The 20761-nt window shown below is 55.1% G+C and overlaps 1 long non-coding RNA gene across 1 annotated transcript; it reads right to left on the minus strand.

Moving 5' to 3' along the window:
* Nucleotides 1-524: 524 nt before the first annotated feature.
* LOC121490508 lies at nucleotides 525-6314 on the minus strand. Its single transcript, XR_005987699.1, has 3 exons — nucleotides 6041-6314; nucleotides 5478-5888; nucleotides 525-3556 (listed from the first exon to the last, which is right to left on the minus strand). It is a non-coding gene; the product is annotated as an uncharacterized LOC121490508 (long non-coding RNA).
* Nucleotides 6315-20761: the final 14447 nt, after the last annotated feature.

The following is a 20761-nucleotide window of genomic DNA, read 5'->3' on the forward strand; positions in this document are numbered from 1 at the left end:
GCAGGGAGTGTGGGACAGGCCGGCGCTGCTGTGTCCTCGCTCAGCCCTGGGCCGTGACAGCTCCTCCATCTTCTTGCCCCAGTTCCTGTTTTGGAATCCCAGCAGCCCCTGTTACTGGATCGGCTGCCAGGAGCCTGGGCAGAATAATAGAAACTTTGCCCGCAGAGTTCAGTAACCTCTCCTATAGGCCCCAGGTCCCAGGGGATAGTGCTCACTCAGGCTTCAGTTCCCCGTGTCCCTCTCTGTCTCCACACCACTCACCCCATCCAGCCAACCCCCAGCCTACCTCCCCCACATCCGTCCCCTCCCTCCCCTATTCCAGGGAGACACTCAGCTGACCACCCCAGGAACCCATGGAGAAGGAAGAGGGAGATTTAAAAGTAGACTTTATTTATTTATCTAATGATTTTATCCACCCATTTATATGAGAGAGAGTGAGAGTGAGAGAGCACAAGCAGGGGAAGCAGCAGAGGGAGAGAGTGAAGCAGACTCCCCTACCCCCACACCACCCCCAGCAGTGAGCCTGATGTGGGGCTCGAGCCCAGGACCTTGGGATCATGACCTGAGCCCAAGGCAGATGCTCAACCATCTGAGCCAGGGCACCCCTAAAAGAATTTGAAGAGCACAAAAATATAGTCGGTCTTACGTGAGCGAAATGCTGACATTGAAAGCAAAAGACAGGGAAGACAGAGGCTTTGCAGGCACCCCTACCTCGTAATGTCACAATGACAGCAGAGGTGCATGGCTGGGAAACAGGAAACAGCTCTTTTCCCCCTCAGTTTCTCTCTCTGTCCCAATTTTGAGAATTTCAGGACACACTGGGTGTCTAAATGCATAGAAATCGTATCTAGTAATTCACAGGTGGTTTTTTTTAATCAGCTAAAATCTTTATTCTTTTCTCAAGCAAAAAATCCTACCCAGAGCTCTAACATGTCTGACATTAAAAAAAAAAAAAAAAAAAGAAAGAAAAAAAACGTGCAAAGTAGTGGGCTTGGCAAAAGTACACTTAGGTCTGTGGAATCTTAAGGCTTCTTCAGCCCGGTTTTGATCACCTCTCACCAAAATCAGCTTCCTTCCCTTGTAGCTGAGGAAACTGAAGCAGAGGGCTCAGCAGCTTACAGAAGCCCCCGGGATGAGTAAGCGGCAGATCCTACACTGCCCGGGACACCTGGGAATCTGGCCGGGGCTCAGAAACTGGTGCAAGACCTTCCACAGCCTGAAACTGTAGATTTGGACAAAATCAGAGCTCGTGAAGACAGTTGGCTAGTCTGAGGCTGCTGGGGGAGAGGGGAAGGGAGGCGATCACACTGCTGCCATGGTTACCCTGGCCCAGGAAGTGACCTTTTGCCCCAGAGTCCTGGAACAGAGATGCCTCTTTCCTGCTGGGCTGGGGGGCCTGGGGTGGGGGGCGGCAGTGGCCGGAGCTAAGATGAAGAGCCTTACACTGCTCAAGGCCTATAAACCTGGATCTCCAAGGCCACACCAGAAAGATCGAGGGAGCCCAGGGTTCCTCCATCCTCTGGGCCTCCCTCTGCATGCAGATATTAGCGATGATGCAGGCTCAACCACTTTGTGTGGCCTTACGGGTGGCCCTGAGCTGGACCTCCAAACACCGTCAAGTGGCCCAAATCCCACCTTCAGGCCAGTAAGCTGAGGCCCCTGTGGCTGCCTCCTGACACCACTGAGCAGTCACCCATATGGGGCAGATGGGTTCCCAGCCCTAGGGAAGGCAGAGGTGAAAAGACAGCAGGCTCTGAAGGAGATTAGACACTTGTGGGGACAAACAGGGAATCAGGTACTTCAAACACAGTAGAAGGAATACTTTGATGCTGGGCTGGGGACGAAGCAAAGGGAGGGGAAGAAAGGGCCACTTTGTCTACATCTGTGAGTGGCTGGTGGAGGGAGATCAAGGTAAAAGCTTCTCTGACAAAGTGGTATCCTAGCTGGGGTCGTGAAGGATGAGTAGGAGTTTTCCAGGAGAAAAATGGGAGGGAGGAAGGAAGAAAGGGAGAGAGATTAGCATTTGGGATGACAAAGCAGACAGTGTGAGAACCTGTGAAGGCCAGGAACGGGAGTACCTGGTGTGGCCACACGTGGGGCTGCAGAGGTGTTGGGCAGGCAGAAGGGAAAGTTGGCAAGAGCTTTAAACATTTGGGTCGCATCCTGGGGCTCAGGAGTTTTCAAACTACTGGTGGCCCAAGAAGTGTTTCAGGAAGGTGTCCAAAAAGTGGGTAGGGAGTAAGCTCCGGGTCATTCCTGCTTCCATTTTATATTCTGGAGCTCCACACAGGAAAACCTTTGAATTAAGTTCCCAGTGGTAAAAGAAAAAAAAAATTATGTGGAAAATCCAGCCGTGAGCCATGCTAGAAGTTCTCGTCGATTAGCGGTCGATTAGCGCAAAACTCTGCCCGCAGCCGCCCTCTCCTGCTGGTCGCTCAGAGGCCTTGGGGCCCTTTGAAGGCCTCCTCACCCAGCTGAGCCGAGCTGGGGGGGGGGGGGGCACTGAGGGAGGGGGCCATCCCGTCGCCCAGCTTCCCTGCCTAGCAGGGTCCCGTGGGGACAGCCCCCTCCGCAGGCTTCCTTGGCTTTGAAGTTGTTGTGCTTAGTGTCTCATTTGCATTTATGTCACAGAAGAGTCAGCAGGAACCAAAATACAGAAGTAGGAAAGTAAACAGCTCTGCTGGGAAAGGCACAGAGCGGTCGCAGTCCGTCTGGGGGAAGTCAGTTGTCCAGGCTTGGCCCGTGGTGGTCAACGTTGCTTCGGACCCTGCGAGGCGCAGCTCAAGCCCTCCCTCCTCCAGGAAGCCTTCCTGGCACCACGTCGGATGACTCCCTCTTTCTGAACCTGCCTGCCTCATCCAGAGCGTGAAGATCTGTAACGATGAAGCTAGTGGTTCAGCTTGACCTGGAACCCCAGAGCTACCACTGGCCCGCAGGGCGCCTTTGTGCACATTAGGAAAAGGTGGCCCATCCTCTAGGTGGCCACAGCTCTGGCCCTGGCCATGTGGCTGCCACTCACCCACCTGGCCATTGCCTTTCTGCCAGGCACAGCTACACCTGCCCCTCCTGAGAAGTCAACAGCTGGTGTGATTCCTACCTCACGGATGGGAAACGGAGGCTCTAGGCATGTTGGGGCACCTGCTCCCAAGGTGGCCAAGGTGCTCAGGCTGCTCTGGCAACTCTGGCTGTGAAAGTCTTCCCAGCATTCCGGGAGGGGGTGTGCGGGGCTCCGTGTCTGTCCCGAGGAGCCCTCACTTCTGACAGCTGAGGAGGGCATTGGCCAGGCCCAGGCAGGGCCACGGCCGCGTTGATCCAAGCCCGGGCCAGAAGCCAGCCTCCACCGGCAAGCACCAGGGCTACACCGAAGCCAAAGTGTAGTGTGGGGCCTCGGCTCACTGTCCTGTGACCTCCACTCCAGCCTAGAAAAGGAGCAGTGTCTCCACTGGGTCACTGAGGATTTCCCGGCCAGCAGCTCACCTCGGCTGCCTCAGAGTCCCCAGCCGAACTCAGCAAGGACTTCTGGTGCTCCCGCAGGCATCCGCAGACCCGTGTAGACCTGTAGCCCAAAGCACCGTCACACACATCTCACTGAGCCTTCCCACACCTTGGCACTCACTCTCCCCCGGCCCCCAGCCCCCAGCCCCCGCCAACCCCATGGCAGACATTGCTAACTGACCACTGTGCTTCCTTTCTTGTAACCCTCGACTGAACCTCAGAATCCTTCTCAACTCAATGCTCCAGGCAGCCACAACAGAGCTCTTTGGGCCAACATAGAAGAAGAATCCTATTTTAGCCATCCCTCCTGCGCTCGAGCGCCCTGACTTAGGGATGAGGAAGCAGACCAGCAATAGAAGGGAATGTGTGTGTGTCCCACAGCTGGGAGGGGAAAGACAGGGTCCTGCCTAACTCTGGGCCCAGGGTTCTGGCCATAATCTACCACTTCTAAAGTGGAGACTCTGCTGGGGGGAGAATTTTCAACCAAATGTAGGAGTGGTGTTTGGGGGAGCCTCCCCACAGTGTTGCAGGGCCTTAGGTGCTGCCCATGTGTGTTCCTCTATGCCCTGGAGGCCTTCATCCAGGCTTTAGTGCATCAGAAAGACCTGCTCCCACCCTGTGCCCCTCTCCCACGGCAGCTCTGAAGGGGGGCAGGGGCAGCAGGGCCCGCCCATCCTTCCCACACTGGTCCCTGGGTACACATGTCTGAATGGGATGACTGTGACCAGGGCAAGCGTGGGCAAGGTGGGGGCAAGAGGGGCCAGGAGAGACCCAGGGCCTGGGGTTGATTTGTCTGTGGGCTCAGGGAGTGTCTGCAGAACCAGTAGTGACCCCCTTCTAGACTTACCCTTGATAAAGAGGATGCTCACAGGTTGACTTGTGGGCCCTTCAGAGTCCAAGTTGTGCCAAAAGTTCAGGGAAGTGGGGCTAGCACAACCATGAAGGCTTCTGGGAACTCAGAACTCAGCCTAAGCAGAGGCTTATCCATTCATTCATTCATTCATTCATTCATTCATTCATTTATTCATGCATTCATGCATTCAACCAAGGCCGCCTTGCCCCAGCCTTCTAGTTGCTGGGACACAGCTGTGAGCACAACTGACAGAAACAGCCCTGCCTCCTAGGAGAGGGCAGACAGCACACAGATAAAGGAGGAAACTGCATGTAGGTCCAATGTGATGAGCGCTGGGGGGACAGACACAGCAGGAGACAGAGAGGGAGTGCTTGGAAGAGTGTCAGAAGTTTAGACGGGGTGACCGAGGAGGCCTCCCCATCAGAAGATTGACACCCTAAAGAACGCTGTCTCTCATGATGAGAGGTGTGTGAAAGACCACGGTGCGCTCTCCCAGCAGCGGGACCAGCACCCGAGAAGCCCAGGCCAGAGCTAACTTGGTGTGCTGGAGAAGCAGCAGGGGTGCCGGGGTGGGAGTGGGGGGCGGGAGTGGGCAGCGGTGGGCTGAGGTGGGAGGTGCAGAGTTTGGATGGGGACCAGATCCCACGGGGCCTCCCCGGCCGGTGTAGACCTATAATGTGTGACATAATGATCTGTCGTGAGTTGAATTGTGCTCCCCTCAAAAGATATGCCTACGTGCCAACCCCCAGCACCTGTGAATGGGATCTTATCTGGAGAAGGTAGACTTTATAGATGTAATTAAATTAAGGATTGCGAGCTGAGGTCATCCAGTGACAAGTGTCCTTGCAAGAGATCCTCAAAGGATGGACACAGAGAAGAGGAGAAGGCTCAGTGGTTTAGCACCACCTTCGGCCCAGGGCGTGATCCTGGAGTCCTGGGATCGAGTCCCGTGTCAGGCTCCCTGCGTGGAGCCTGCTTCTCCCTCGACCTGTGTCTCTGCCTCTCTCTCTCTGTGTCTATCATGAATAAATAAATAAAATCTTAGAAAGAAAGAAGAAAGAAAGAAAGAAAGAAAGAAAGAAAGAAAGAAAGAAAGAAAGAAAAGAAAGAAAGAAAAATCTCAGCTCACATGGGCTCCAAAGGGCCAGAGGGCAGCAGGACCACATACGGGGCCGGTGCGGGAGTCGGAGGACAAACACTCTGACAGTGAACCCCTGAGCGGCTTCTGATTCTCGGGGCTCCCACGCTCTGAGCAGCGGAGGCTTTGTGGCAGTTGGTGGCCCTGTGACATTTGAGGCTTTTTGTGGCCTGGGGGGGTGGACAGCTTCAAGCAAGACTGGGTCCTGTTTCTGTGAAGCAGAAGAAGGGTTTCCAGGCAGTGAGTGTGGCAGGAGGGCTGTTCCTTGCCCCAGGACGATGACAGAAGGTTTCTCCCCCCTTGGCACCTCCCGTCGCAGACAGAGCTGGTGGCATCACAGGGACACGGGCACAGATGGAGATGCCCCTCTTCAGTGGCTGGGAAAGCCTTGGATTCTGCCCCCTGCATCGTGAGAACAGCTGTAAACTACCAGCGCCTGGCTGGCTGGCTCCAGGCCCCCCGGGGAGACCATCCTGCCACCCCCACCCCACCCCCCCCCCCCCCCCCCCCGCCCTGGCCCAGCCCGGAGCCTGGCTTTGCTCCCGAGGGCTCACCACTCCCCGGAGATGCCACACTTGCCAACACTCCTCCTGCAGCCTCCGCAGGGTGAGGATCATGTAACACAGAGGAGGGGGTGGTGAGGGCCGGCGTGGGGCTCTTGGGTGGCGTGTGGAGAAGCACCAGCTCAGCTCTTCATCCTGGGCCAGTAGCTTCAACCCTCTGCACCCCAGTTTCCTCGAGTGCGACGTGGAGTCAATACACGGCACTTCAGAGTCCGACAAGGATCACCAAAGTGGGTAGAGGTGAAATCCTAGCTCAGTGCCAGGGTAGTATCCACCCCTGCATTGACTCTGAGTCTAGAAATACCGGTTAGTCCAGTTGCCCATGCCCCAGGGTTGGGGGGTGGGGGATCCATCTGTCAGCTGTGTCAGGTGGTAAAGGGGTGGGATGAGGGGCCAATGAGTCAGACACAGCTGGGACTTGGGAGAGGGTGGGAGGAGGGAGGCCAAGGAGCTGCTTCCAGTGTCCGGTGGGAGGCAGGCCCCACAGGCCCTCTGCCATGATCCAATCCCACTGTTGCCCGCAGGGAGCCCCAGAGGCCGGAGACACACCCTTCCACCAGCTTCGGTGAAGAGGAAATGGAGGATGCCACTCGCCCTCCCCCGGTGTCTCACAGACCCTGCAGAGCTGGGAAGAAGGGAGGCCCACAGCCAAGCTGGAAGTGAGGAGGATACAGGGAATGAGGATTAGGCTCGAGCCCAGAGCCAAAGGCCATGCACAAAGCCCAGAGCCTGAGGTCCAAGCCACTCAGGCAAAATTGCCAGAGCCGGCGGGCTGCCTGGCCTCTGCCTCAGCACCCCCACCTGTCCACCGGGAGGAGAGTGGGGAATCCAGCAAGGGCAGCCTGAGAACTGCTGAGACCTGGATGACCTCGATGCATTAGCCTCATTCATTCATTCATTCAGATGTTGACTAAGTGCCTACTGTGTGCCAGGCACCAGGAATTCAGCAGTCAATTGAGAACTGCTGGGACCCACTGGTTTTTGCTGAGTGTCAAAAAACCATATGGATAAATCCATACATACAAAGTCCAAGGTGACTGTGTAGGAGTGTGTGAGTGCATCCCGTTCCACAGTGGGCTCTCGGCTTAGAGGAAAGAAACCTGTGGGCATTCAGTGATCAGAGCCAGTCCTCCTGGCCCCAGGGATGTCCCTCTCCAACTGCAGTGGCATTTGAGCCTACCAGGGCCCCTGCCTGGCAGCTGGCATCTGTGCTAGGGACGGAGTAGGATCAGCTCCTGCCACAACTCAGTGCTGAGCTGAACTGTGGAGTCACATAGAAACATTGGGCTGGGATCCCTGGGTGGCGCAGCGGTTTAGCGCCTGCCTTTGGCCCAGGGCACGATCCTGGAGACCCGGGATCGAATCCCACGTCGGGCTCCCAGTGCATGGAGCCTGCTTCTCCCTCTGCCTATGTCTCTCTCTCTCTCTCTCTCTCTCTCTCTCTCTCTCTCTGTGTGTGTGTGTGTGTGTGTATGTGTGTGTGACTATCATAAATAAATAAAAATAAAAATAAAGAAACATCTGGGCTTCAGTAGAGTAGAAGTCTGAGGCACTGGAACATTAACCTGAAGAAGGCAGTTGTGCCAGATGTGAGTTCTCAAGTGCCAGGTTCAGAGAGGTTCACACCCACGCTTAACTTCATGGTCAAGGCAACTCCCCATTCTGCTTCCTACCTGCCATGCCCTGCAGATAGAGCCCTGCTCCCGCCAGACAGCTCTAGGCTGCTGTGCCAGGCAGGAGTGGGGACAGGGTTCAGGTTCTGAGGGTTCTGCAGCATAGGGAACGTTCTGGTCTGCATGAGGTCAGAGGGACCTGATGAACTCATCAGTCCCAGGGCCAGAAGCCACCCCTTGTTCCCAGGGCTGGGCCTGTGGTCAGGCTGTTCTTTTGTCCATCGGGGGCCACATGTTCCGGGGAGGCTGGACAGGGTGTGCTTGGCTGTATGTCTCTCAAGGCCCCTCTGCCCCAGTGAATCCGAGCCTCCCCCCAGGAACGGCAGCACAGTAAGTCAGCAACGAGATCCAAGGACACATCGGGTGGCCTTCCCACCCTTCTCACCATGGTGAGGAGGGAGTTAAAACTCTGAGACCCACGGGAATGTCTCCTTCTCAAGAGCTAGGCCCTGCCCTAGGGCAAGGACTTAGGCTTCTGACTTTCCCAATGACCCAGCCAGGAACAGCAAGCATCTGAGAAGACCTGTCCCAGGAGGGCACACTCTAGACAGAACATACTGAGGGTCTCGTGTCCCTGCGTTTCATTTGCACGGGCCCTGGTCTTAGATGACTAAATTAGCACCTCCCCTTTGGATAACTCACCTCTGGTTTTCTGGTGACAGGATGGCTGTCGAGGCTTCTGGGCAGAAATTTTGACTTCCCCAATGTCAAGGGGAGGCGCCCCCATGGGTTTGAATAAGCTGTGTGATTTCTATGGAGGAGGGCGGCCCAGGGATGCTGTTCCTGAGGACACTATCTCAGAGTCTCAGGATTTACACCACTTGGAATTCTCTGTCCTCTGAATCCCAAGGCCTTGGGTGCTTACCGTCCTGGAACTTGAAGCCTTGGGATCTGGAAGAGAGCTTTGAAGTGACACAGCCCATCCTGGCGCTTGGAGGTTAAACAGCCTCAGGCAGTGTCTCCAACACCCTGCCTTCCTCCAGCAAGAGCCGTGTCCATCTGTGGATTTCTATGGTCAACAGGTGGCGGGGCTGGTCTCTAGACAGGCCCTTGAGTCACCTGTGGCAGTGCCCGTCCCCACCTCCAGGGGAGCCAGAGCAGCCATACGACTGCGCTGGACACTGTCCCCTCACTCTCAGAGAGGAGCACGTCTCACTCCCCTTGCGGGATGCTCTTCTCCAGACAGAGCCTGGGGCACAGTCGGGCGTCATTAGTAGCCAATCATCTGACAACGTAATTGTAAAGACAAGCTTTCCGTGATACGATGAGCACTGGGGGTTTTACACGCAACCGATGAATTATTGAACACTACACCTGAAACTGATGATGTACTCTATGTTGGCTAATTGAGTTTAAATAAAAAATACAAAAAGACGAGCTTTTCACGCATGAAAGAGCTAAGGATCTGTGTGGTCAGGCAGAAAGTGCTGGAGGGGTCCATAAGAAACAGGCCTGGGGCTTGTGGAAAGGGAAGGATTCTAGAAAAAGGCTGGCTCTGGAGGGGCCCGGGGCTATCAAGTCCTGGAATCAGCCTCATCCCTCAGAGGCCGGCTGGAATCCATAGATCCCCACATGGTCTACACGGCCTGCTTCAGTCCTCACAACAGGTAGGCAAAGGGTGAACTCACATCCAGTGTTAGAGATGAGCTAACGGGGGCTAGAGAAGCTCAGCATCTCACCAGGACCAGGTGGTGAGTTGGGGCAGAGAGAGAGGCCAACGACCCAGTTCTTCTGACTCCTTTCCACAGAGCAGGTCAACCCAAGCCCTGCGCCTGTCTCTGTCCATGGAGCTAATCTGGGGACTGGTCTTGATGCTGTTATCTGGACTCGGATTGTGGTGATATTCGTGGTCCACTGGCCTGTGGTCCACTGGCCCTGACATTCTCCGACCGACCATTACTGGTGGCACCTGAATGTCCTGCTCTCCGGGCCATTTTTGCTCTGGACCTTCCCCCAGGCTCCTTCCCCATTCCCAGCCTCCCCTCCATCCTCTGGAACATTAAGTGATCTCATGACATGCCTACCATCCTCAGAGGGCAGGGGGTGGTGCCAGCTTACATGCCTTCGAGATGGTGCCTGAAGGGAAAGTGCCATAACTTACTCTCCCTGACCAGTCTGTTCAATAACATTTTATAGTTCTTTTTGCTCTGCATGAACATTCTTCAAAAATACCATTTTAAAGGGCTGTGTAATCATATAGCTGGAGTGTAATATATTTAATTTTTCACCTATTTTGGAATATCTAGGCTTCTGAGTTTTTTGCTACTCCACATTCCCATTATGGATCATCTTTGTCCATAATTTCTTGTTTGAATTTCTAATTATTTCCACAGAGAAAATTCCAAGACATTTATGTTTTCTAGTTAAACATCCTTTATTCTGCCAAAATATTTCTAGAAAGGTTGTCCCTGACTTATATGCCACCACCAGCTGAGGTCCAAGAGGACCAGTGTCATGGGTTTGCACCAGTTCCTGGAAATACCAGCAAATCACTCTATGAGCTCTCTCTACATTGCCATTGTGACATTTGTGGCATATGTGTTTTACTAGTGTGCTGTTTCCTTTTATTTTTGTTTTTTGATGGCTTTTAACCTCCCAATGTTTATATTTTTACATTGTCAAAGCCACTGGTTTTTCCTCTTGTGACTGTCCACTACTTAGAAAGTCTTTCCTGGGAAATAGCTTTTTAAATGGGTCAAGAGGTGGACTCTTCCTCCCCTTGGTTATCTATTTTTGGTAAATTTTGAACAAACATCCTTTTCCCAAATCCCCTTTTCCCTGGACCATCTGGAATGTGCTTGCTTTTATATCTCTCTCCCCCAGGGCCAGGGTGTTGGGGCGGGAAGAGGCTCTCACAGTGTGCTGGTCTCTGGGTGCAGAAACTGGAGCAGGGAGTTCTGGGTTCCAGAAACGGTTTGTTTTCTACCTTCAGGGTGGACATGCTCTGCCCCGAACATTGATCTCTCCACCAAAGAAATAAAAACGCCGTCTGGAAACCTTTTAAATGTGATGTATCAGCAAATGAAGACCATCTGTGTATGGGCCTCAGACCAACTCATGGGGCTTATTGCTGTGCTCTTGGGCAAGACAGCCCTGGCTCCTCGGTAGCCAAGATGCCTGGGGACTTTGAGAGTCTTTGGGTCCATAAAGTGGTTCAGCCATTTGTCTCTGCCATACACGCAGGGGAACCTTATTCCCTTGCAGCCCACACAGCGCTCCATTGGTGAGCTTCCAAAATGGCACCCTGCGCAGAGTTCACTTGGCTCAAAGCTGGGATCTCCACGTTCTGGCCCCTCTGACTCCTTGCAGCTGTATGACCTTGGGGAGTTTCCTTTCTGTGCAAGGAGGACCAAAACATCCTGCCTGCAGGGCTGGCGTGAGGGTTGGATGCAACGCCTGGCACACGGTAGGCACAGCGATGCTTGTCCGTCTGATGATTATGATGCCTCCACTGCCAACACGCAAATCAGATTTGTGCCCGCTGTCTCTCAAAAAGGGAACAACATGCCAAAGACAGCCGAAGTGTGGGGCTGGGAGGAGAGCCAGATAACTCCAGGACTTTAATTGTTATTTCTCTACTATTTGGAGATACTGGATTCTCACTCCTTCAAGGCATCAAAGGAGAGGAAATTTGTGTTGTGGCTAAGTCAAGGGGCTTTGAAGTCAAGAGCTGAGTTCCTAACAGTTTCCGGATCTGCCACTTCCAACTGTATGACCTTGGGCAAGTTATTTCTCTTCTGTAAGCCTTGGTTTCTCTCTCATAAAATGGGGCTCTTAGCCCCTCTTGTAGGGCATTGCGGGGACTAAATAAAATAATATCTATAGAATTAGGGTGAATATACACCTATCTTCCAAGCCAGGACATTTTTGAGAGGGAAAAGAGGTACTATTAATAATTGTCCAGCAAACCAGGGCACATGGCCACACAACACAAAGGGCTTGGTGCAGTGTGTGCCTGAATATGCCCTCTGTGACAGCAGCCGATTTACTGAGGAGTGCGTGGGTTCTCTCCACAGCTGCGTGGATCATGCTGGAGACAGAAAAGGACCATCTCAACAGAGCACCCTGGATGGAGCACCCTAAGGTGGGCGAGGGGCTAGGATTCACAGCCATGACTCAGGGGGAGCCAGGAGCAACCAGACCCTCATTCAGCTCTCAGTGCCCTCCAGGAGGTTGTCCTTCCTGGAAGGAGGTGGGGAGGGACCAAGTCCTTTTCCCAGGGTTGTTGCAAGGGAGCCCTGCTTGGACTGGACCCTCTCCACTCTTTGTCCCATGGGATCAAATTAAAGCCAACTCTGGACAAAGCAAAGGCTCGGGTTCTTGCCTCAGTCTGACCTCTTCCTTCTCTGGTCCTCTGGGGCCCATTCAGAACCGCATCTCAGTGGCTCCAAAGGTCACAGCCTTGTCCCTCTCGTATTTGTGGGGGAGGGCCCTCATTCCCCGCCCCAGGCCAGCTGGACGCAGAGTGAACTGCCTGTGGAGTGTGCAATCCCTCCAGGCCCTCAGCTCTCCTCCCAGCCTTAGCACAAACACATTCCCTAAAATAGGCAAGATCCGGGAGTGACTCAGGCCTCAGGAATGTGCAATCTGATCCCCTCGTTTGGGGAGCAAATTCCTCATCCTAAGGTGGGCAGTTAGCTGAGTCTAGAAGCCCTGGAGGGTCTGAGCCCATGAGTCAGCTCTGAGGATCAAGCTTTCATGGTAGCTGCCTCTGGGCTCTGCCCCTCCCCTTCAGACCCCAGAGCCTTATGGTGTTGGGGGGTGGTTGTCAGGTCAAAGGAATGCTCAGGAACCCTCTTCCATGTTCAGGGCCAGAATTCAGTTTGCTGGAGAAAGCAGGCTGAGTCCACAGGGGCAGGAGTCTGGAAGCAGAACTGTGATGGGGATGGCACCCCACGCCTCCCCAGGCCCATCCCCTGAGCCGTGGGAGAGGAGAGAAGCCTCTAGATGCAGGACCAAGAGAGCAGTCTCTGGCCTATCCTCCTGGCCTCCCAGCTGTCCCTCTGGATGCTGGCTATTTTCAGCTGGGAGGCTGCTGCTCCGGGTTCCTCATGCCTAGCCCTGCCCAGCCTAGGCCAGGGATTCTTTATGTCCTTGTTCAGCAGAACCAAACAATGTTATAGGGAATCTTGTAAAATCATAGAAGAAATGCCCCCATTTGATGACTGAGGGTGGACATTCGCTAGAGGAGCAAAACACCAGTTAAGCTGAAGTCTATGAGCCACATACCAGATACGGAGCGTCAGAAACCCTAAGGTATGGAACACAAATGAGAAATGCAGGCAGGCCCTGTGGCCTTAACAGACACCTGGGAGACTTGGTGGGGGACTCAGTTCTGGGACGAAACAAGGCACAGTTGCTTGTCATCAACACAAATGGAAGAATGCGCAGGCCAGGTCCAAAGAGTGACCTGTCCTCCAGACATCCTGAAGCAGATCAGAGAGACCTCAACCCGTACTGGTTGGGTCTGATGCACACTGGGAATGCTGGGCCCCAGGAGTCACCATTGCCAAGACGGGGGAGTCAACCTGAGAGGTGACGGCCATGTTCTTCCTCTGCTGGACGACTCCCAAGAAAGGAGAGCCTACTTCTTCGCACCATAGAAAATGAAGTTACTGCCCCCTCCTCACTCCTCAGCCAGGGGGTAGCTTGACCAGTCGAACTCTTGTACCTGGGGTTTTGAATCTGGAGGGAGTGACGCAAAGCTTCAGAAAGAGGCTGACACGATTGAAGGATCCAGTAGGGTCCACCCAGGGGTGGAAGGTACTAGCACTTTGTCCCCATGGGAGACACTGTCCAACGGTGCTCACCTCCCTTGCTCTCCAGCCTTCCTGATAATCCACTGTGAGCAGCCCAATACTCTTCCACTAAAATCCTTTTCTAAGTAAGTTAGCCAAAGCTGGTTTCTGTGGTTTGCATCTGAAGACCAAGTGCAACAGACCAGCGTGTGCTGAGGCCAGCACTGCTCAGAGGAGTTAACCATCGTGCCAGGGCCCCACCTTTGCTTGTGTATGCCTTATCTGGAACCCTTGCTTGGTTGACGTGTGAGCAAAGGCTGAGGGTGATTGAGGATATTGGTTCTGGGTCAGGAACCTGTCCTGGGAGCACTCAGCTTAGGGTGAGAGTGTTAGGTAGGCCAGAATGTGAGAGAAAACTGAAGTAGGCCTGAGATCCAGGGTCCAGTCAGTGGCACAGGGCTGGGACTCCTCGTTGGCCAGGTCAGAGGAGGCAGGTACCCCATCCAGCTCACGGCTTGGCAGGTACAGAAGGATGAAAGGAGGTCAAGGTGCAGAGGCAGGGCAGGAAGTTCTCAAGAACTGGGCAGGATGAAAGCCAGGACATCTGGGCAGGATCCCAGATCAAGGACTCACCCTCACCCGGGGCCACCAGGGCCTTGTGCCTTGTTTCTCAGTAGGGCATGGAGTATGAAACCTGGGCTGCCAGGGCAGCCCACAGGCACTAAAGGCTCTGAACCTCCAAGAGGGTCCCTGCTGGATCTGAACCCGGCAGTGGGAGGAGGCCCAGCTTAGTGGGTGCTTGTTCTTGGTTGACAATGTTCCTCCCTAGAGCAGGCTGAGCTGAGGCCAGCAGGCTGACAATCCTCCCACTATCCCTCTGTGGGGATACATAGTGCCCTCCCATCTGCCCCATAGATGACCTCTTAGGAGCTCATGAAAGCTGTGCAGAGGAGGGGGTGGGTCCCCCAGTTGCAAGGATAGTGGGGGCAGAAGAAGAGGTTGCAATGTAAGGGGCTGACATGTATGAGGAGTGCCTGTCTCTGGGGCCCTCTCAGCTGGAAATAGAGAATTGGTCATCCCAGGGCACCCACAGAGTACACATACCTACTGCCCCAACTCTTCCTCACTTACTCATGCTGCTGGAGAGGCCAGCCCTCCCCAGGACCTCTTTTCCCACCCACCCCTCAAAATCCTCCACACCTCAGATAGACAAGCACCCCAGCACCACTCCTGTTGGCCCTTACTCCACAGCCCCACCCTCTCTCCCCCTCACTGGGTGCCCAGTCCCACCCTCACCAAGTACCCTGTCTCACCCCTGCATCAGGTACCCTGTACCACCCATGCCGGGAAGGCTGCATCTCCCAAGGTTGTTCTTTACAGCCTGAGCCTTCACCTCCCTTCAGCAGATGAGGAGCTTTCCTCTACAGGAAGATAGAAAAGGTGGTGGACACACCCTAGAGTGGCCCCCATGTTTTCCCGCCCTACATTCAGCCTGTAATTCCCTCCCCTTGGGTGTGGGCAGGACCTGTGACTTGCCCTAGCTCATAGAATATAAAGGGATTTTGGAGGTGTCTGTAAGATTCCAAACCAGTCAATTCTGAGTTAATCAAAACAGGGATTATTCTGAGTGGGGCTGGCTTAATTGGGGAAGAACCCTTAAACATGGGATTGGGCCCCCTCTGAGTAGACAGCCTGTCCTTGCCAGCTTGGTGGAATAAGCAGCCATGTCAAGGAAGCTCATGTGGCAAAGAACCACAGGCGGTCTCGATCAAGGCGTGGCCTCCAGCTGAAGTCAGAAAGAGCTGGGCCTCGGTCATCCAGCTGCAAGGAAATGCCTGAACTCAGAAGCAGCTTTTTCCCCACTTGAGCCTCCAGATGAGAATGCTGCCAGCTTACATTTAGACTACATTCTTCTGAGGCCCCGAGCAAAGGATCCAGAGAAGCCAGGCCCAGATTCCTGATCCACAGCAACTGTGAGATGAGGTGACAAAGGCACGCTGCTTTAAGCTGCCAAGTTTGTGGTGATTTGCTCCCCAAAGATAGAAAGCTCATATTGAGTGGGGAGGGTTGGGATGTTCTCCTGGAGCTTAGAAAGGAAATGGGGTGTCTTGCTTTCTTCAGGGTCAGGGTCCTGAAGCCAAACCCCCAAGGGCCAGAGTCGGCAGCTGGACAGTGGTGGGTTCCAGGAAGGACAGCAGGTGAGGGAACCTCCCTGGGGCCTGGTTTCCAGGTTTCCAGGTTTTGCTGAAGAAGGCCCGCACACTGGGGAATACGTGTGCATGGGGGTGGGGGGACCCCAGCTGCGGAAGGGTTCTCTGCCATGGTACTCTAGGGCCTCACCCAGTACTCTGGGGCTGAGCTCCGCAGGGGCAGGATTCCTGCTCAGAGGTCTGTACACATTGAATTTACATAAAGATTTCCAGTAAAAACCCATTACTTGCCTGCCGGTGTTGATTCCCCCCAGCAGCTCCTGAGAGCCCCCCCTTGCCCATGCTGCCAATTCTCGACAATACCTGTCTTGGTCATTTTTGCCAATCTCTTGGGTATAAAATAGTACTTCATTGTTTTAATTTGCATTTCCTTGATAGCTAGCAGGGTTTACAACCTCTTCACGAACTTGTTAGTCGTTTGGATTTTGCTTCCTGTAAATGCTCTTTTATATCCTTTGATTCCTCTAAAAAAAAAAAAAAGAAGAAGAAAAAGTTTTGTTTTGTTTGTTTGTTTTCCCCTTGAGGTTTCTAAGGACACCCAGCTTGGCCCGTCCCCAGGGACAGCGGGGCAGCCCGCTCCTCCTCATTCCCCAGCTGTGCCCAGTTTAGGCCACCTGCCCGGCCCCTTGGGTCCTGGGGGGTGCCCTACATGGGGACCCGGAGAGAGCAGAGAGAAACAGGTCATAGCTGCCTCACCTGCTGACCCACAACCTTTTCACTTGCTTTTTTTTTTGGAGCCAGGGGGGAGAAAGAGGGGGTCCCGCATCAAGGGTGTACTTGTGGGGTTCAAGGGTGAGTGCCTGGCTGCTGACTTTCCTCCTGCCGCAGGGGCCCCCACGCCCCAGAGGACTCTAGCCACAGAGAACCAAGAACACACAAACGCCCCCTTTGAGGCTGCAATGCGAGAGGGGGGGCTTCCGGAGCAAACAATGGGCCTCTGTGTCTGGTTTCTCCTGGGCCCGGAAGCCCCTGGTGAGGGGCCCACCGATGAGTCACGCAGGATGTCCCCCGGCCTGCTCTGCTGGCAGATGAGGTCACAGCCGTCCTGGGGAAGCCCTGGCAGTGGACAGCCGGGGAAGCTCACCGCCCCCTAATTGCTCCTGCTCCCGGGGCACTGGGCCCTGAGACAGGGAGGGGTGAAGGCGGAGGCAGGGCGGGGGGGGGGGATGCTGGGCCCAGGCCGAGCCAGGAAGAAAGGCCCGGCTCACGGAGCCCAGGGAAAGCCCCACTGTGCTCTCGGGGCTCCCCGCGGGTCACGGCCGCCCCCCCCCTTCCTGAGCTCGGGCAGCCCCAGCCAAGTGTATGAGGAGCACCCCCAGAGGGGCCACCTGGGACCAGCAGGAAGTCGAGGGCCGGGGTGGCCATCCACCCTGGCTCGGCCTGTGAGGCTGGGAAGGGAACAAAAGTCGGACTTTCCACTTGGCTGGATTCGACAGAGATTCCAGAAAAAATGAGCCATGTGGTCCCGAGGCCATTTCAATTCTTGGAACTTGGACGTTTCTGTTAGTGGTGGTGGTGGTTGTTCCAAGCATCCCTCCCTGGCTGGGGCAGAGCATGGCTCCAGAGTCCCAGAGCCACACACCCACTAACGAGGGGCCTTGACCAAGTCCCTCTACCTTTCTGAGCCTCAGTCTCCCCCCTCGATAGAATGGGATTGTGCATAAGTTTGCTGCCCCGCACACAGCTGGCCCTCAGCAACCAGGAGTCTCCTCTCCTGCCCTCGTTCCCCCATGGCTTTGAAGAGGCCCCGGGCTGGGCTTCTGTTCTGGTTCACCTCCCAGAGGCGTGCACAGTCCAACGTGTTCCTTGCACGCCCACCTTTCCTCTGGACTCAGGTGAGGGCAGGCGATGGGCGGGGCGCCTCCAGAGCCTCAGGAGGAAACAACCACCCTAGTGGGTCTGAGACCCAAGAATGGGGTCATTGTCACCTTCTGCTGGCGTCTCGCATCTGATTGGTTAGCAGGATGAATGACTGCTCCAAGGACCACCTTGAAACACCACCGGGCTGCAGTCCAGGCCTGTAGGTGTGGGGAGCCCAGAGCTGAACCCCAGGAATCCCGGGGTGCGGACTACCCCCGTCCCACCTCTGAGGGCTACCATGAGCAGCTGAAGAGCTGCAGGGAGGATGCCAGGCACTGGGCAAGAGAAGCTGTTCCTGGCGGGCTGCCTGCCCACCCCTGCCCTACACCCCTGACCAAGAGTCTGGGGCCCTGCACCCAAGCCTTCTTCCTACACCCCTCACCAGGGCTCGGCACGCTACCTAAGGGGAAATGACACAGTGCTGAGTGTTCCATGTCAGAGGTTCCCAGACTGGTGGATCATCAGGAGAAACTAGACACGTTACTGGGGCTTTTGCAAGTCCATGGTCACCCCCCAACTACAGAAATATCACCTGTGAAGTAAGCCAAAGAGTCACACTGCTGAGGTTTGATGAAAGAGGCCACGTTGGTTCTGATACGGCTGGCGTGCGTGTTCTGACCTGTGTTACAGTCTCTGGAAGACCCATCCCACCCCCCGTGCCCCGCACCCCAGCCTCAACGCCAGGGATGGGTGCCCCTCGCACTGCCTCCTACCTGCATGGAGCAGCAAACCACTCGACGGGTGTCACTTGCCTCAGGCTCAAAAGCGTGGTCATCACTTCAGTGCCAGGGCCTTAGTCACTCCGGCCCCCGCTCGGCTCCAGCGCCTGCCCACCTCTCCTCCCGGTCTACCCTCCAGCCACCAGGAAGCTCCCTTACACTTCCCACATGGGCTCTTCTTCCCGCTGAAGGGTCTTTCTTCCCCATGCCCCCTCTGCCCAGTCGGAGCTGTATTAAAGCCACGGATGTGTCATAGGGAATTCAGGGAGCTGGGAAGTTTGCATGAACCAGAGCTTCTCTCCAAGAGGACAGTGCACATGATGTCAAAGGAGGTCTTGGACAAGACATTTGGGAGGAGGTGAGACCCCCAAGAGTCACGCTGGGCCCTGCAGATTGTTGGGAGCTAAGAAGGGTGGGCCTGCAGGCCTTTGGTCTCTCTGAGTGGGCTGCGTGTGGGGCCAGGGCTGAACCGCTCGGGTCCACAGAAAGGGTTCTCCTTTCTCTGTCTTCCCACTCAACTCTCAACCTGTCCCCCACACATAAATGTGGAGCCAACATTAGTATCCCCAATTCCACGTCCTCAGCCTGCCCTGGGCCGCCCCAAGTCTTAGTGGCCCACCCCTGCTGGTCCTGCAAACCCCACTCAGTGGCAGGTGTTGCTTTTGTTCTTTCTCCAGAACTTAGCCCAGGCGTGGCCGTGTCTGCACTCGGGAATGCTTGCAATGACTGCAGGGCCTCCGACCCTGAGTCCGCAGTAGGCATGCGTGACACTGGCTTGCAGCCCAATGTGTGCAGGATGTAGGGGTGTGTGCAGAGAGGTGTGTGTGTGTGTGTGTGTGTGTGTGTGTGTGTGTGTGATTACTTCACCAGACTCATGCCCTCTCCCGCACCGGATATACTCCTGCCTGGCCCCAGCAGCCTCTCCGCCAGCTCAGCACACCTGGAGTCTGTCTTCAAATCCATGCATGTCTGTTCTCCTCACCCCACCCATGAATGCCCAGCCTCAAATTCAGATTCCAATCCTCTCTGCTCAGACCCCACCAGCTGTACCAGAGGCATTCAGGTCGGGAGTCCCCAGCCCCAGCTTTCTTCAAGACAGGACTCTGGGGCAGCCCTGGTGGCCCAGAGGTTTAGCACTGCCTTCAGCCCAGGGCGTGACCCTGGACACCCCGGATCGAGTCCCACATTGGGCTCCCTGCATGGAGCCTGCTTCTCCCTCTGCCTGTGTCTCTGCCTCTCTCTCTCTCTCTCTCTCTCTCTGTCTGTCATGAATAAATAAATAAAAAAGAAAAAGGACTCTGCCTTCCAGATAAAGCCACAGGCCCACTGCTATCCACAGCTCCCCTCTTAGGGCCCCCGTGACACTCCTGCCACTACTGGCCACTCAGGACCCTACGACATGCCCTTGTTTTGCACTTGGAGCCTCTAGCATACACCCTCCACTCTGAGCCTGTTGGCCTCTTTGTGGCTGCTACACAGTCATCCTCGATCCCAGGTCTGGGTCTCCACGGCTGACTCTTCACCCGCCATGCTCTCTTCTCTCCCTTGCCGGTCACCTAACTGCAGTCCCCAGGCCCAGGTCAGCTGCCAGTCGCCCTGTGTCACCCTCGCTGGCCAACAGAGACACCACGATTTTGCCTTCCTCTGTACTCCTGTAGGCTTGATCATTCCACAGAGTTAGTGCCGTGGAGCCTCAGTCTAATAATGAGCACCTACCATGGTGCTCATCCAGGACACGAATCCAAACAGGCCCCTAAATCAGCCTGGCCAAGGCTTGACCGAATGTGGACTCCACGTACAAAGCCCTCTGGCATCAGCGTGGCCACGGGGCTGAGCCTTCGCAGACCTTGTTGATGCGCCGGTCCAGGCCTGGCCTTCCTCTGGAGTGGTCAGATCCGGAGCTAGACCTTCCGGCAACGGGGCTGGCCAGACGCTGTAGACCCCAAACAAACTGCTGCTGGGAATTCCCAGAAACCATCTATCCAGGACATCTCACTGGGAAAGGGTCCTTTAGGGGGAATTCTGACCTTATCATTTGTTTTCCGCTGACCCAAAGGATATTGCTATATATGCTTTGGTTCATAGAAAGCAACTGCTCCGTGCAGAACAGAAACAGAAACTCCAGCCTGCATTGTCCCTCTGATAATAAATTCTACTTCCCAGAAGGAAGGGAAGGCCCATCAAACAGCATGGACTGAGTGGGATGGGGTCAGCTTCCATTTCTATTGTAGAATAAAACCCCCAGATTGTGGCACGTGCCCTGGACTCACACTGAGGGTGCCACTCAAGCCTCCCTCTCTGCAGAATATCGGGGGGCACCCACTATGTGCTGGGCCCTTACGACACTGTGAGGTAGGTGACACTGCCCCTGCTTTAGAGAGAGTCATATGGAAGCCTCTAGAATCAGGCCTGAGTCTCAGGGAGGCCCCGTACAAAGCATTGAAAGCAGGATGCCAGTGGCAGGAGGGTCTGCATGGGGAAGGCTTCTCAGAGGAGGTGAGGCTCAGGCTGG

This window comes from Vulpes lagopus, chromosome 5, assembly GCF_018345385.1.
Source record: "Vulpes lagopus strain Blue_001 chromosome 5, ASM1834538v1, whole genome shotgun sequence".
In the NCBI taxonomy this organism is placed as follows: domain Eukaryota; kingdom Metazoa; phylum Chordata; class Mammalia; order Carnivora; family Canidae; genus Vulpes; species Vulpes lagopus.